The following is a 14,084-nucleotide window of genomic DNA, read 5'->3' as shown; positions in this document are numbered from 1 at the left end:
GTGGCCAGCACCTGTAATCCCAGCTACTTGGGAGGCTGAGGCTCGAGAATCTCTTGAACCCAGGAAGCTGAGATCACACCACTGCACTCCAGCCTGGGCACAGAGTGAGACTCTGACTCAAAAAATATATAATTATAATAGCTCAAATGAAAATTTCACAAGAGGGGCTTAACAGCAGATTTGAACAAGCGAAAGAATCGGTGGCCTTGAAGATTGAGATTATCCAATCTGAGGAAGAGAAAAAATATGAATGGAGACAAATGGGCAGACTAACATATAACCAACATAACACTTATCACACACAATGAAAATCCCAGAAGGAGAGAAAAGAGAGAAACGGGCAAAAAGAATATTTGAATAAATAATGGCTGAAAACTCCTAAACTTGATGGCAAATATTAATTGACACATCACATAAGATCAACAAATTCCAACTAGGATAAACTTAAAGAGATCTACATTGAAGCACATTAAATCAAACTGCCAAAAACAAAGAATCCTGAAAGTAGCAAAAGAGAAGCAACTCATCATAAACAAGAGACCCACAATAAGATTAACAATTGACTTCTGATTAGAAATCATGGAAGCCAACAGGCAGTGTGGATCAAGAGAATGAGAAAACAAGCCACAGACTGGGAGAAAATATCTGCGAAAGATGTATTTGACAAAGGACTGTTATCCTTAATACACAAAGAATTCCTAAAACTCAACAATAAGAAAAGGAACAACCTGACTTAAAAATGGGCCAAAGAGTTGAACAGACACATCACCAAAGAAATTATACAAATGACAAGCATATAAGGCCAGCCACAGTGGCTCACGCCTGTAATCCCAGCACTCTGGGAGGCCGAGGCAGGTGAATCACATGAGGCCAGGAGTTCAAGACCAGCCTGGTCAATATGGTGAAACTCCATGTCTACTAAAAATACAAAAATTAGCCAGGTGTGGCAGTGTGCACCTGTAGTCCCAGATACTTTAGAGACTGAGGCATAAGAATCATTTGAACCCGGGACATGGAGGTTGCAATGAGCCAAGATTGCACCACTGCACTCCAGCCTGGACAACAGAGTGAGACTCTGTCTCAAAAAAAAAAAAAAAAAAAGCATATGGAAAGATGCTCAACCTCATATGTCATTAGGGAACTGCAAATTAAAACAATGAGATAAAAAATAAAAAAACAATGAGATACCATTACACACTTATTAGAATGGCCATAATTTAGAATACTAACAAACATCAAATACCAGAACAACAGGAACTCTCATTCATTGCTGGTGGGAATCCAAAATGGTACAGCCACTCTGAAAGACAGTTTGGTGGTTTCTTACAAAACTAAACGTACTCCTACCATATTTATATTCTTTGGTATTTATCCAAAGGAGTTGAAACTTACATTCACACAAAAACCTGCACATGGAGGTTTACTGCAGCTTAGCCACTTTATTCATAATTGCCAAAACTTGTCCTTCAGTAGGTTAATGGATAAGTAAACTGTGGTATATCAGTTAATGGAATATTATTAAACACTAATAAGAAACACACTACTGGCGAGGCACGGCGACTCACACCTGTAATCCCAGCACTTTGGGAGGCTGAGGCAGGAAGATTGCTTGAGGCCAGAAGTTTGAGACAGCCTGGGCAACATGGTGAAACCGCATCCCTATTTTTTAAGATAAAAAAAAAAAAGAAAGAAACAAGCTATCAAGCTATGAAAAGACATGCAGGGATCTTAAATGCATATTATGAAGCAAAAGGACCCAATCTGAAAAGGCTACATACTATACGATTTCAACTATTTGACATTCTGGAAAATGCAAAACTATAGAGACAGTAAAAATATCAGTGGTTGCCAGGGACAGTAAAAATATCAGTGGTTGCCAGGGACTGGGGAGAGGGAGGGATGATGAGGTAGAGCACAGAGGATACTTAGGGCAATGACACTTCCCTGTTGATGTTATAGTTGTAGATACATGTCATTATACATTAGTCAAAACCTAGAGAATACACAATACCAAGAGTGGACCCTAATGTAAACCATAGATTTGGAGGGATAATGATGTGTCATTGTAGGTTCACTGACTGTAACAAATATACCACTTTTGTGCAGGACGTTGGTAGTAGAGGAGGCTGGTAGTAGAGGAGGCTGTGCCCGTTGGGAGTCCAGAGGTATATGGGAACTCCTGAAATTTTCTGCTCAATTTTGCTGTGAAAATTGTAAAACTGCTCTAAAAAATCAAGTCTATTTTAAAAGAAGGCTGTGGGGTGTCATATTTAAAGCTCTGACAGAAAAAAATTTTAACCAAGAATCCAACAAAAATATCCTTCAAAAATGAAGAAATTGAGATATTCCTAGATAAACAAAAGCTGAGGGAGTTTATTGAAGAAACTTCTCTAAAAGATATGCTAAGTGGCATCCTCTGGGCTGAAATGAAGGGACACTAGACAATAATTCAAATCCACACAGAGAAATAAAGAACACTAGTCAGGCGGGGCGTGATGGCTCATGCCTGTAATCCTAGCACTTTGGGAGGCCGAGGCGGGCTGATCACCTGAGGCCACAAGTTTGAGATGAGCCTGGCCAATGTGGCAAAACCCCATCTCTACTAAAAATACAAAAATCAGCCAGGCGTGGTGGTGCATGCCTGTAATCCCAGCTACTCAGGAGGCTGAGGCAGGAGAATTGCTTGAATCCGGGGGACAGAGATTGCAGCGAGCTGAGATCAAGCCACTGCACTCCAGCCTGGGAGAAAGAGCAAAACTCTGTCTCAAAAAATGAATAGAAAAGAAAAGAACACTAGTCAGGGTAACCACATAAGTAAATATAGAAGACAATGTTTACATATTATTATTGTAATTCTTCTTTCTTATCTGGTTTAAAAGGCAACTGCATAAAGCAATAATTATAAATATTTGCATATAACCTACAAAGATATAATTTGTGACAATAAAAGCATAAAGAGGGAGGTGAAGCAATATAGGAGCAAATATTTTATATACTATTGGAACTAAGTTGGTATTAATCTGAATCACAGAGAAAAAGCAGATGAGTGATTACCAGGAACTGGGAGAATGGGAGAAATGAGGAGTGACTATTAATGGTTATGGAGTTTCTTCTTGGTGGGTTGATGGTAGTGAAATATTCTGGAGTTAGTGGTGGTGGTTTTACAACCTGAATATATTAAAAATAACTAAATTGTACACTTTAAAAGTTGTTTTATGGTATATTAATTATATCTCAATAACGATTACTCAGAAACAAACAAAAAGATGGCAAGAGTTGCTCTGTATATCTTAAAGAATTTGAATTTGTAAAGTTGAAAGCATTCCTACAAAAACACCTTCAGGCCCATATGGCTTTACTCATGAAGTCTACCAAACATTTAAGGAAGAAAGAATCCAATTCTACGTATACTCTTCCAAAATAAATTAAAGAAAACATAATTCTTTCCAACTCATTATTTGAGGCTAGAACCAAAACCGGATTAAAACATTAGAAGAAAATACTCTGGAATCCCTGTCTCAAAAAAAAAAAAAAAAAAAAATTAACATATCATGATCAAGTGGAGTTTATCCCAGGAATACAGGGCTAGTTTAATCTTCAAAATCGGGCCAGATGTGGCAGCTCTCACTTGTAATCCCAGCGCTGGGAGGATATCTTGAGGCTGAGAGTTTAAGACCAGTCTGAGCAATGTAGCAAGACTCCATTTCTAAATAAATAAAATATTCAAAATCAATAATTGAGCAAGTTGCAGTCGTTTATGCCTGTAGTCCAAGCTACTCAGGAGGGTAAGGTGGGAGGATCATTTGAGCCCAGGAGTTCAAGGCCAGCCTGGGCAACAACAACAAAAGATACCATCTCTAAAAGAAAAATCATTCATTATAATTCACCATATTAACAAAGTAAAAAAGAAAACCATATGATTATCTTGATAGACACAGAAAAGCGTTTGACAAAATCCAGTATTCATTCCTAATAAAAACTAAATAAATCTGGAATAGAAAGGGATATCCTCAACATAATAATGGACATCTACAAAAACCCCACAGCTACTATCACACTTAGTGGTGAAAGACTGAATAGTTTTCCCTAAGACTAGGAACAAGACACCTTCTCTCCCCTTTTCTATTCAACGTTGTGCTGGAAGTCCTGGCCACTCGATCAGGCAGAAAAAGAAAGAAAAAAAGAAACAGCTAAATTGAAGAAGTAAAATTGTCTCAATTTTCACACAACATGACTGTCTATGTAGAAATCTAAAGGAACCCAGAAAAAAGCAACTAGAACTAATAGGCAAGTTTAGCAAGGTTGAAGCATACAAGATAATACACAAAAATTAATTGTATTTCTATATGCTAACAGTGAAAATTCATACATTTATTAATTTATCAAATTAGTAAAATGCCATTTGTAATAGCATCAAAAATATAAAATACGTAAAATACATAATATAAAATACAAAATACGTAAAAGTCCTCTAACTGGAAACCATAAAATATTGCTGAAAGAAATTAAATAATATCTAAATAAATAAATAGTCTGGGCACAGTGGCTCACGCCTGTAATCCCAACACCTTAGGAGGCTGAGGTGGGCAGATCTCTTGAGCCCAGGAGTTCAAGACCAGCCTGGGCAACATGGCAAACCCCGTCTCTACAAAAAAAAAAAATTATATATATATATATATAATTAGCCAGGTATGGTGACACACACCTGTAGCCCCAGCTACTTGGGAGGCTGAGATGGGAGGATCACCTGAGCCCATCGTAGCCTCCCAAGTAGCTGGGACTACAGGCATGTGGGAGGTCGAGACTGCAGTGAGCCATGATCAAGCCACTGCACTCCAGCTTGGGTGACAGAGTGAAACCCTGTATAAAAAAAAAACTAGATATGCCTTGTTCATGGGTCAGAAGACTCAACAATGTTAAGATATCAATTGTCCCCGAATTGATCTATAGATGCTGATGTGGTTTGGATATTTATTCCCTCTGAATCTCATGTTGAAATGTGATCCCCAGTGTTGGAGGTGGGGCCTAGTGAAAGGTGTTTGGGTCACAGGGGTGGATCCCTCCTGAGTGGCTTGGTGCCCTTCTGTAGTAATGAGTGAGTTTTTGCTGTATTAGGTCACACAAGAGCTGATTGTTTAAAAGAGCTTGGCATCTCTCTCTTGCTCTCTCTGTCACTATGTGACACACCTACTCCCTCTTTTCCTCCTGCCATGAGTAAAATCTTTCTGAGGCTGGCCAGCCATGGTGGCCCACACCTTTAATCCCAGCACTTTGGGAGGCCAAGGTGGGCAGATCACTTGAGGTCAGGATTTCGACACCAGCCTGGCCAATATGGTGAAACCCTGTCTCTACTAAAAATATGAAAATTAGCTAGGCATTGTGGCATGCATGGGTAGTCTCAGCTACTTGAGTGGCTGAGGCAGGAGAATCTCTTGAACCCAGGAGGCAGAGGTTGCAGTGAGCCAAGATTGTGCCACTGCACTCCAGCCTGGGTGACAGAGCAAGACTCTGTTTCAAAAAAAAAAAAACAAAAAAACTTTCCAGAGGCTTCACCATAAGCTGAGCAGATGACGGTGCCATGTTTGTACAGCCTACAGAACCGTGAGCCAAATAAACCTCTTTTCTTTATAAGTTACCCAGTCTTTGATAATTATAAATTACCCAGTCTTTTTTATTTTTTTGAGATGGAGTCTCACTCTGTCGCTCAGGCTGGAGTGCAGTGGCACGATCTCAGCACCACTGCACTCAGCAGGTTCAAGCAATTCTCCTGCCTCTCAGCCTCTCGAGTAGTTGGGACTACAGGCGTGAGCCACCACGCCTAGCTAATTTTTGTATTTTTAGTAGAGACAGAGTTTCGCCATATTGGCCAGGGTGGCCTCAAACTCCTGACCTCAAGTGATCCACCCACCTCAGGCTCCCAGAGTGCTGGGATTACAGGCGTGAGCCACCGCACCTGGCCAAATTACCCAGTCTTTATAAATTTATAATAAAGGCCTTTATTCAAGGCTCCCTTTATTATAATTTTATTATAAATATTATAAATATTTATTATTTATAAATGATAAATATTATAGATATTATAAATATTTATTTATAAATGATAAATATTATAAATATTATAAATATTATTAGGTGCTAATATTCAAGACAATAGGGAAAAGACCCAGAAGGCATTTCCTCCCTAGCAATGCAAAACAGACTAACACAGAACATTGATACCAGGAGTGTGATGTTGCTATAAAGATACCTGAAGATGTGGAAGTGGCTTTGGAACTGTGTAATGAGCAGAGGTTGGAAGAGTTTGGAGAGCTCAGAAGAAGACAGGAAGACAAGGGGAATTTTGGAACTTATCAGAGGTTGGTTAAATGATTGTGTCCAAAATGCTGATAGAAATGTGGACTGTGAAGGCCAGGCTGAGGAGGTATCAGATAGAAATGAAGAACTTGGCTGGGAGCAGTGGCTTACGCCTACAATCCCAGCACTTTGGGAGGCCAAGGTGGGCAGATCACCTGAGGTCAGGAGTTTAAGACCAGCCTGGCCAACATGGTGAAACCCCGTCTCTACTAAAAACACAAAAATTAGCCAGGCACGGTGACGGGTGCCTGTAATCCCAGCTACTTGGGAGGCTGAGGCAGGAGAATTGCTTGAACCTGGGAGGCGGAGGTTGCAGTGAGCTGAGATCGCGCCACTGCACTCCAGCCTGGGTGACAGGGTGAGACTCTGTCTCAAAAAAAAAAAAAAAAAGAAGAAAGAAATGAAGAATTTAGTGAGAACTGGAGTAAAAGTCACCCTTGTTACACCTTAGCCAAGAACTTGGCTGCATTGTGTCCATGTCCTAGAGCTTTGTGGAAGGCTGAACTTGAGAGTGATGACTTAAGGGTAACTGGCAGAAGAAATTTCTAAGCAGCAAAGCATTCAAGAAGTGCCATGGCTGCTTTTAACAGCCTATGATCAGATACGGGAGCAGAGGAATGACCTAAGGTTGGAACTTATCATTAAAAGGGAAGCACAGCATAAAAGTTTGGATAATCCACAGCCTGGCCATGTGGTAGAGAAGGAAAGGGAGTTTCCAGGAGGGGAATCCAAGCAGGCTGCGGTTGGGAGCAAACGCTTGCTAAAGCAATTAGCATGTCTAAAAGGGGGCCAGGTGCTAATATTCAAGACAATGGGGAAAAGGCTCAGAAGGCATTTCAGAAATCTTCCAGGACACTCCTCCCATCACAGCCCTGGAGGCCTAGACAGACAGACTGGTTTTAGAGATCAGGCTAGGTCGCTGCTGCCCTGTACTTCTTCAGGACGCTACTCCCAATGCTGGCCACTCCAGCTCCAGCCTTGGCTCAAAGGGGTTCAGGTACAGCCTGGGCTGCAGCTCCAGAGGGCACAAGCTGTAAGCCTTGGCAACTTCCACATGGTGTTAAGTCTGCAGGCACACAGAATGCAAGAGTGAAGTAGGCTTGGCAGCTTCCACCTAGATTTCAGAAGATGTATAGGAAAGCCTGGGTGCGGAAGCCTGCCACAGGGGCAGAGCCCCTACAGAGAGCCACAACTAGGGCAGTGCTGACGGAAAATGTGGGGTTGGAGCCCCTGTGTAGAGTCCCCAGTGAGGCACTGCATAGTAGAGCTGTGGGAATGGAACTACCACCCTCCAGGCCCAAGAATGGTAGAGTCACTGGCAGCTTGCACCCTCAGCCTGGAAAAGCTGCAAACACTCAACTCCAACCTGTGAGAGCAGCCACTTGGGCTGTGCCCAGCAAAGCCACAGGGCCAGGGCCACCTGAGGCCTTGGGAGTGCATTCCTCACACAAGTGTGCCCAGGATATGGGACATGGAGTCAAAGGAGATTATTTTGGAGTTTTAAGATTTAACGTTTGCCCTGCTGGGTTTCAGACCCACGTGAGGCCTGTTGCCCACTTTTTTTGGCCAATTTCTCCCTTTTGGAATGGGAATGTTTACCTAATGCCTGTACCATCATCGCATCTTGGAAGTAAATAACGTGTTATTGGTCTTACAGGCTCATAGGTGGAAGGGACTTGCCTTGAGTCTCAGATGAGACTTTGGACTTTTGAGCTGATGCTAGAATGACTTAAGACTTTGGGGGACTATTAAGGAGGGGTGATTATATTTTGCAGCATGAGAAGGACATGAGATCTGGGGGGCCAGGGTGGAATTATATGGTTTGGATATCTGTCCCCTCCAAATCTCATGTCGAAATGTGATTTCCACTGTTGGAGGTGGGGCCTAGTAAGAGGTGTTTGGGTCATGGGGCAGACCCTTCATGAATGCCTTGGTGTCCTCCTATGGCAATGAGTGAGTTATCATTCATAAGAGAGCTGGTTGTTTACAGGAGTCTGGCATCTCTCTTTTGCTTCCTTTTCTTGCCATGTAACACACCTGCTCCCCCTTCACCTTCCATCATGAATGAAAGCTTCCTGAGGCCTCACCAGAAGCCAAGTGGATGCTGGTGCCATGCTTGGACAGCCTGCAGAACCGTGAGCCAAATAAACCTCTTCTGTCTGTAAATTACCCAGCCTTGGATATTCCTTTGTAGCAACACAAAATGGACTAATACAGATGCTATGCAATCACAATCAAAATTCTAGCTGGCATTTTTGTGAAAACTGACAAGCTACTGATTCTCAAATTCATATGAAAATACATAGGACCTAGAATAACCAAAACAGCTTTGAAAAAGAAGAGCAAAGTCAGAGGATTTACATTACTTGATTCAAGACATATAAAGCCACAGTAATCAAAACAGTGTGGCATTAGCATAAAGTTAGAAACAGATAAGTGGAACAGAATAGAGAGTTCAGAAATAGACCCACATAAACATGCACAAGTGACTCTTCAAGAGCTTTATGAGATATAATTTACAAACCAAACTATTCACCCATTTAAAATGTACACTTTTTACGTTTTTAATTTTATTTAATTTATTTTTTTCTTAGAGTTAGGGTCTCACTCTGTTGCCCAGAATGGAGTGCAGTGGCATGATCATAGTTTGCTGTAACCTCAAACTCCTGGGCTTAAGTGATCCTCTTGCTTCAGCCTCCCATGTGCACCACCATGCCCAGCTAGTTTTTAAATTTTTCTGTAGAGACAGGGTCTCACTATGTTGCCCAGGCTGGTCTCCAACTCTTGACTTGTAGTGATCCTCCCTCCTCAGCCTCCCATAGTGCTGGGATTCCAGTAGCATGAGCCACCTCACCCAACCTAAGTCAAATGTTTTAAATAAGTTCTCTGGGTTGGACAACCATCACCACCATCTATAGAAAATTTTTGTCCACCCAGAAAGAAACCTTGTACTTATTAGCAATAACTCCTCATTTCCCCTACTGTCTCCTCCTCAGCCCTAAGCAACAGCTAATCTTTCTGTCTTTACAGATTTGGTTCTTACCGATATTTTATAAAATGAAAGCATCCAATATTTAGTCTTCTGTAACTGGCTTCTTTCTCTTAGCATAATTTGTTCAAGGTTCATCTGTGTTGTAGTGTGTATCAGTACTTCATTCCTTTCACTTGCCAAATAATATTCCTTTGTAAGGATATATCACATTTTGTTTATTCATTCATTGGTTGATAAATACTGGAGTTATTTCCACTTTGGTTCTATTATAATAATGCTGCTAGGGACATTTGTGTACAAGTTTTTGTGTGAGCATATGTTTTCATTTCTCTTGGGTTGATAAGTAGGAGTGGAATTGCTGGATTGTATGAAAATGATATGTTTAACTTTTTAAGAAACTGCAAAACTGTTTTTCAAAACAGCTACAAAAGGCTACATTCCCGCCAGAAGTTCACTAAGGTTTCAATTTCTCCATATCCTTGCCAACACTCATTATTGCCTGTCTTTTTTTATTATAGCCATGCTAGTGAACATGAAATGGTATCTCATTATGCATTTGTCTGTTTGCTTATTGGGGTAAAATAAATGTAACATAAAATATGTCATTTTAACCCCCCCCCTTTTTTTTTTTGAGACGGAGTCTCACTCTGTTGTCCAGGCTGGAGTGCAGTGGAGCGATCTCGGCTTACTGCAAGCTCCGCCTCCCAGGGTGACGCCATTCTCCTGCCTCGGCTGCCCGGCTAAATTTTTGTATTTTTAGTAGAGATGGGGTTTCACCGTGTTAGTCAGGATGGTCTCGATCTCCTGACCTCGTGATTTGCCCGCCTCGGCCTCCCAAAGTGCTGGGATTACAGGCACGAGCCACCACACCCGACCGTCATTTTAACCATTTTAAGAGCACAATTTAGTGGCACTAATTACATTCACAATGTTTTGCAATCATCCCCACTATTTCTATTTCCAAGACTTTTCCAGCACCCCAAACAGAAACTCTGCACCTGTTAACTACCCATCTCTCCTCACTCCCAACCCCTGGTAACCTATTATTTACTTTCTGTTGCTATAAATTTGCCTATTATAAATATTATAAGTGGAATAATACAATATTTGTCTAGCTTATTTCACTTAGTATAATGTTTTCAAGATTCACCCATGATGTAGCATGTATCAGAATGTCATTCCTTTTTTATGGCTGAATACTATTCCACTGTATGTGTGCAGTACATTTTGTTTATCAGTTGATGGACACTGGGTTGTTTCCACTGTTTGGCTATTGTGAACAGTGCTACAATGACCATTAGCATACAAATATCTGCTTGAGTCTCTGTTTTCAATTCTTTTGATTATATGTCTAGGAGTAGAGATGAAGAGTCATCTTGTAATTTTATGTTTAACTTTTTGAGGAACCACCAAATGGTTTTCCACGGTGACTGCACCATTTTACATTCCCAGCAATGTACAAGGTTTCCAGTTTCTCCACATCCTCATTAACGAACACTTGTAATTTTCTGTGTTTTAAAAATTATTATAGCCATCATAGTGGATACGAAGTGGTAATTCCTTGTGGTTATGATTTGCATTTCCCTAATGACTAATGGTGTTGAGCATCATTTCATGTGTTATTCACCATTTATATAACTTCTTCAGATGTACTTTCAAATCCTTTTCTCATTTTTAAATTGGGGTTTTTTTGTCTTTTAATTGTTGAATTGTATTTTTGTATGTTCTAGATGCAATTCCTTCATATGATCTGCAGATGTTTTCTCCAATTCTGTAAGTTGTCTTTTCAGTTTTTTGATGTTATCACTTGTAGAACAAAAGTTTCTAACTTAGCTATAGATTTTTTTTTCTTTTGTTATTTGTGCTTTTGTCATATCTAAGAAACCATTGCCTAGCCCAAGGTCACAAATATTCTGCATTTTCTTCTACGGGTTTTATAGTTTTAGCTCTTAAATTTAGATCTATAAGTAATTTTGAGTTAGTTTTTGTGTATGGTGTGAGTTAGAGGTCCACATTCCTTTCGTATGTGAATATCCAATTTTTCATCATTATTTGTTGAAAAGGCTATTTCTTGGCACCCTGGTTGAAAAAAAACAATTGATCACAAATCTATGGGTTTATTTCTGAAATTTTAATTATGTGGCAATTGATTGTTAAAAATCTAAAACTATAAAACTACAGAAACAAAAACTGGAGAAAATTTTGGTCGTCCATTAGGCAAAAAAAAATTTAGATATGACACCAAAACACAATCCTAAAAAGGACAAATTGATATTTTGGACTTCATAAAAATTGAAAATCTCTGCTATTCAAAAGAAACTATTAAGAATATGAAAAGGTAAGCCACAGAATAGGAGAATATTTTTGCAAAGCTCATATTTGATAAAAGACTTCTATCAATAATGTATAACACCCAGCACTTTGGGAGGCCAACGTGGGTAGGTCACTTGAGGTCAGGAGTTCGAGACCAGCCTGGCCAACATGGTGAGACCCTGTCTCTTCTAAAAATACAAAAAATTAGCCGGCATAGTGGTGCGCCGGTAATCCCAGCTACTCAGGAGGCTTAGGCAGGAGAATTGCTTGAACCTGGGAGGTGGAGTTTGCAGTGAGCTGAGATCGCATCACTACACTACAGCCTGGGCAACAGAGAGAGACTCTGTCTCAAAAATATGTATATATATATATATACACATACATGTATATAGTTTTATATATAACATATTTTGTTTTATATATAATTATATTTTTATATATATAACATGTATTGTTATATATATATTTTTAAAAAACTCTCAAAACCAAAGTTTAAAAAAATCAAATTTTATAAATAGGCAAAGATTTGAACATATATTTCACCAAATAAGTACATGAAAAGACGCTTGACCTCATGGAGTGCAAATTAAACCCACAGAGAGGTACCTCTTCACACCTATTAGAATCCATAGAATTAAAAATACTGGGCTGGGTGCAGTGGCTCATGCTTGTAATCCCAGCACTTTGGGAGGCCAAGGTGGGCAGATCACTTGAGGCCAGGAGTTCGAGACCAGCCTGCCATAATGGTGAAACCCCGTCGCTACTAAAAATACAAAAATTAGTCGAGCATGGTGGCAGGCGCCTGTAATCCCAGCTACTCGGGAGGGTAAGGCAGGAGAATCTCTTGAACCCGGGAGGCAGAGGTTGCAGTGAGCCGAGATCATGCCATTGCAATCCAGCCTGGGCAACAAGAGCGAAGCTCCGTCTCAAAAAAAAAAAAAAAAAAAAAAAAAAAAGAGACTGGCCGTACAAAGTATTGGTGAGGATGTGAAGGAATTAGAATTCCCATTCACTGTGGGTGAGGACATATAATGGCACAGCCATTTCAAAAGCAGTTTGGAAGTTTCTTAAATGCTTAATATTAATATAGCTATCACATAACAGAAACATTCCACTCAGGTATTTACCCGAGAAAAATGAAATATATGTCTGCAAAAGACTTGTGCATGAGCGTTCATAGCAGCTTCATTTGGAATAGCCCTAGATTGGAAACAACCCAAATGTCCACCAACAGGCGAATGAGTAAGCAAATTGTGATATATACATTCAATGGAATATTACCCATCAATAAAAAGGAATGGATTATTGAGACAGTCAACATCTTAGGTGAATCTTAATTACACTCAGTGGAAAAAGCCAGACAAAGAGGAAACACACAGCTAGACCAAAAAAAATACTATAGGATTGCATTTATTTAAAACTTTAGAAAATGCAAACTAAACCATAATGACAGAAAGATCAGTGATTGCTTGGAAATAATGGAATGATGGAGTGGGGAGAGATGGTCCATTTGGAGACAGTTTTTTGTATATGAGATAGACACGATACCGATTGTGAGACCTGAGTTTAAGTATTTGCTGTTGTTGTCATTTTGCATAGGACTATCCAAATGGTGCTGGTACAATTGTTTTCCTATGCAAAACAACAACAGTAACAACAAATACTCAAATTCAGGTCTCACAATCGTATCATGAGATATGGGAAGAATGAATTTCAAAGGGGTACAAGGAAAATTTTTGGAGTGATAGATGACTTTGAAGTGATTGTGGTGATGGTTTTATGGGTGTATTCATAAGCCAAAACTTACCAAATCATACACTTAATATATGTGCATTTTATTGTATGTCAATCACATGTTAATAAAGCCATTTTTAAAATTACATATGTGTTGATCATGTAAAATGGTGCAGCCACTTTGGCAAACAGTTGAGCGGTTCCTCAGAAAGCTAAATATGGAGTTGCCACCTAACCCAGAAATTCCACCTTTCCATATCAGCTCAGAAGAAATAAAAACATATGTGCATACTCAGAAATAAACTCGTGCATGAATCTCCATAACAGCCTTTTTTTTTTTTTTTTTTGAGATGGAGTCTCACTCTGTCACCCAGGCTAGAGTGAAATGGCACAATCTCGGCTCACTGCAACCTCCGTCTCCTGGGTTCAAGCAATTCTCCTGCCTCAGTCTCCTGAGTAGCTGGGATTACAGGCATGTGCCACCACACCAGGCTACTTTTGTATTTTTAGTAGAGATGGGGTTTCTCCATGTTGGTCAGGCTGGTCTCGAACTTCTGACCTCAGATGATCCACCCGCTTCAGCCTCCCAAAGTGCTGGGATTACAGGCGTGAGCCACCATGTCCGGCCTGAATATTTGCTCATTTTAAACATAGGACAAATGTGGTGGCCAGGCCTGGTGGCTCACACCTG

Source organism: Gorilla gorilla, chromosome 8 (genome assembly GCF_029281585.2).
Source record: "Gorilla gorilla gorilla isolate KB3781 chromosome 8, NHGRI_mGorGor1-v2.1_pri, whole genome shotgun sequence".
Classification (NCBI taxonomy): Eukaryota; Metazoa; Chordata; class Mammalia; order Primates; family Hominidae; genus Gorilla; species Gorilla gorilla.
Note: the sequence above shows the minus strand (reverse complement) of the source record.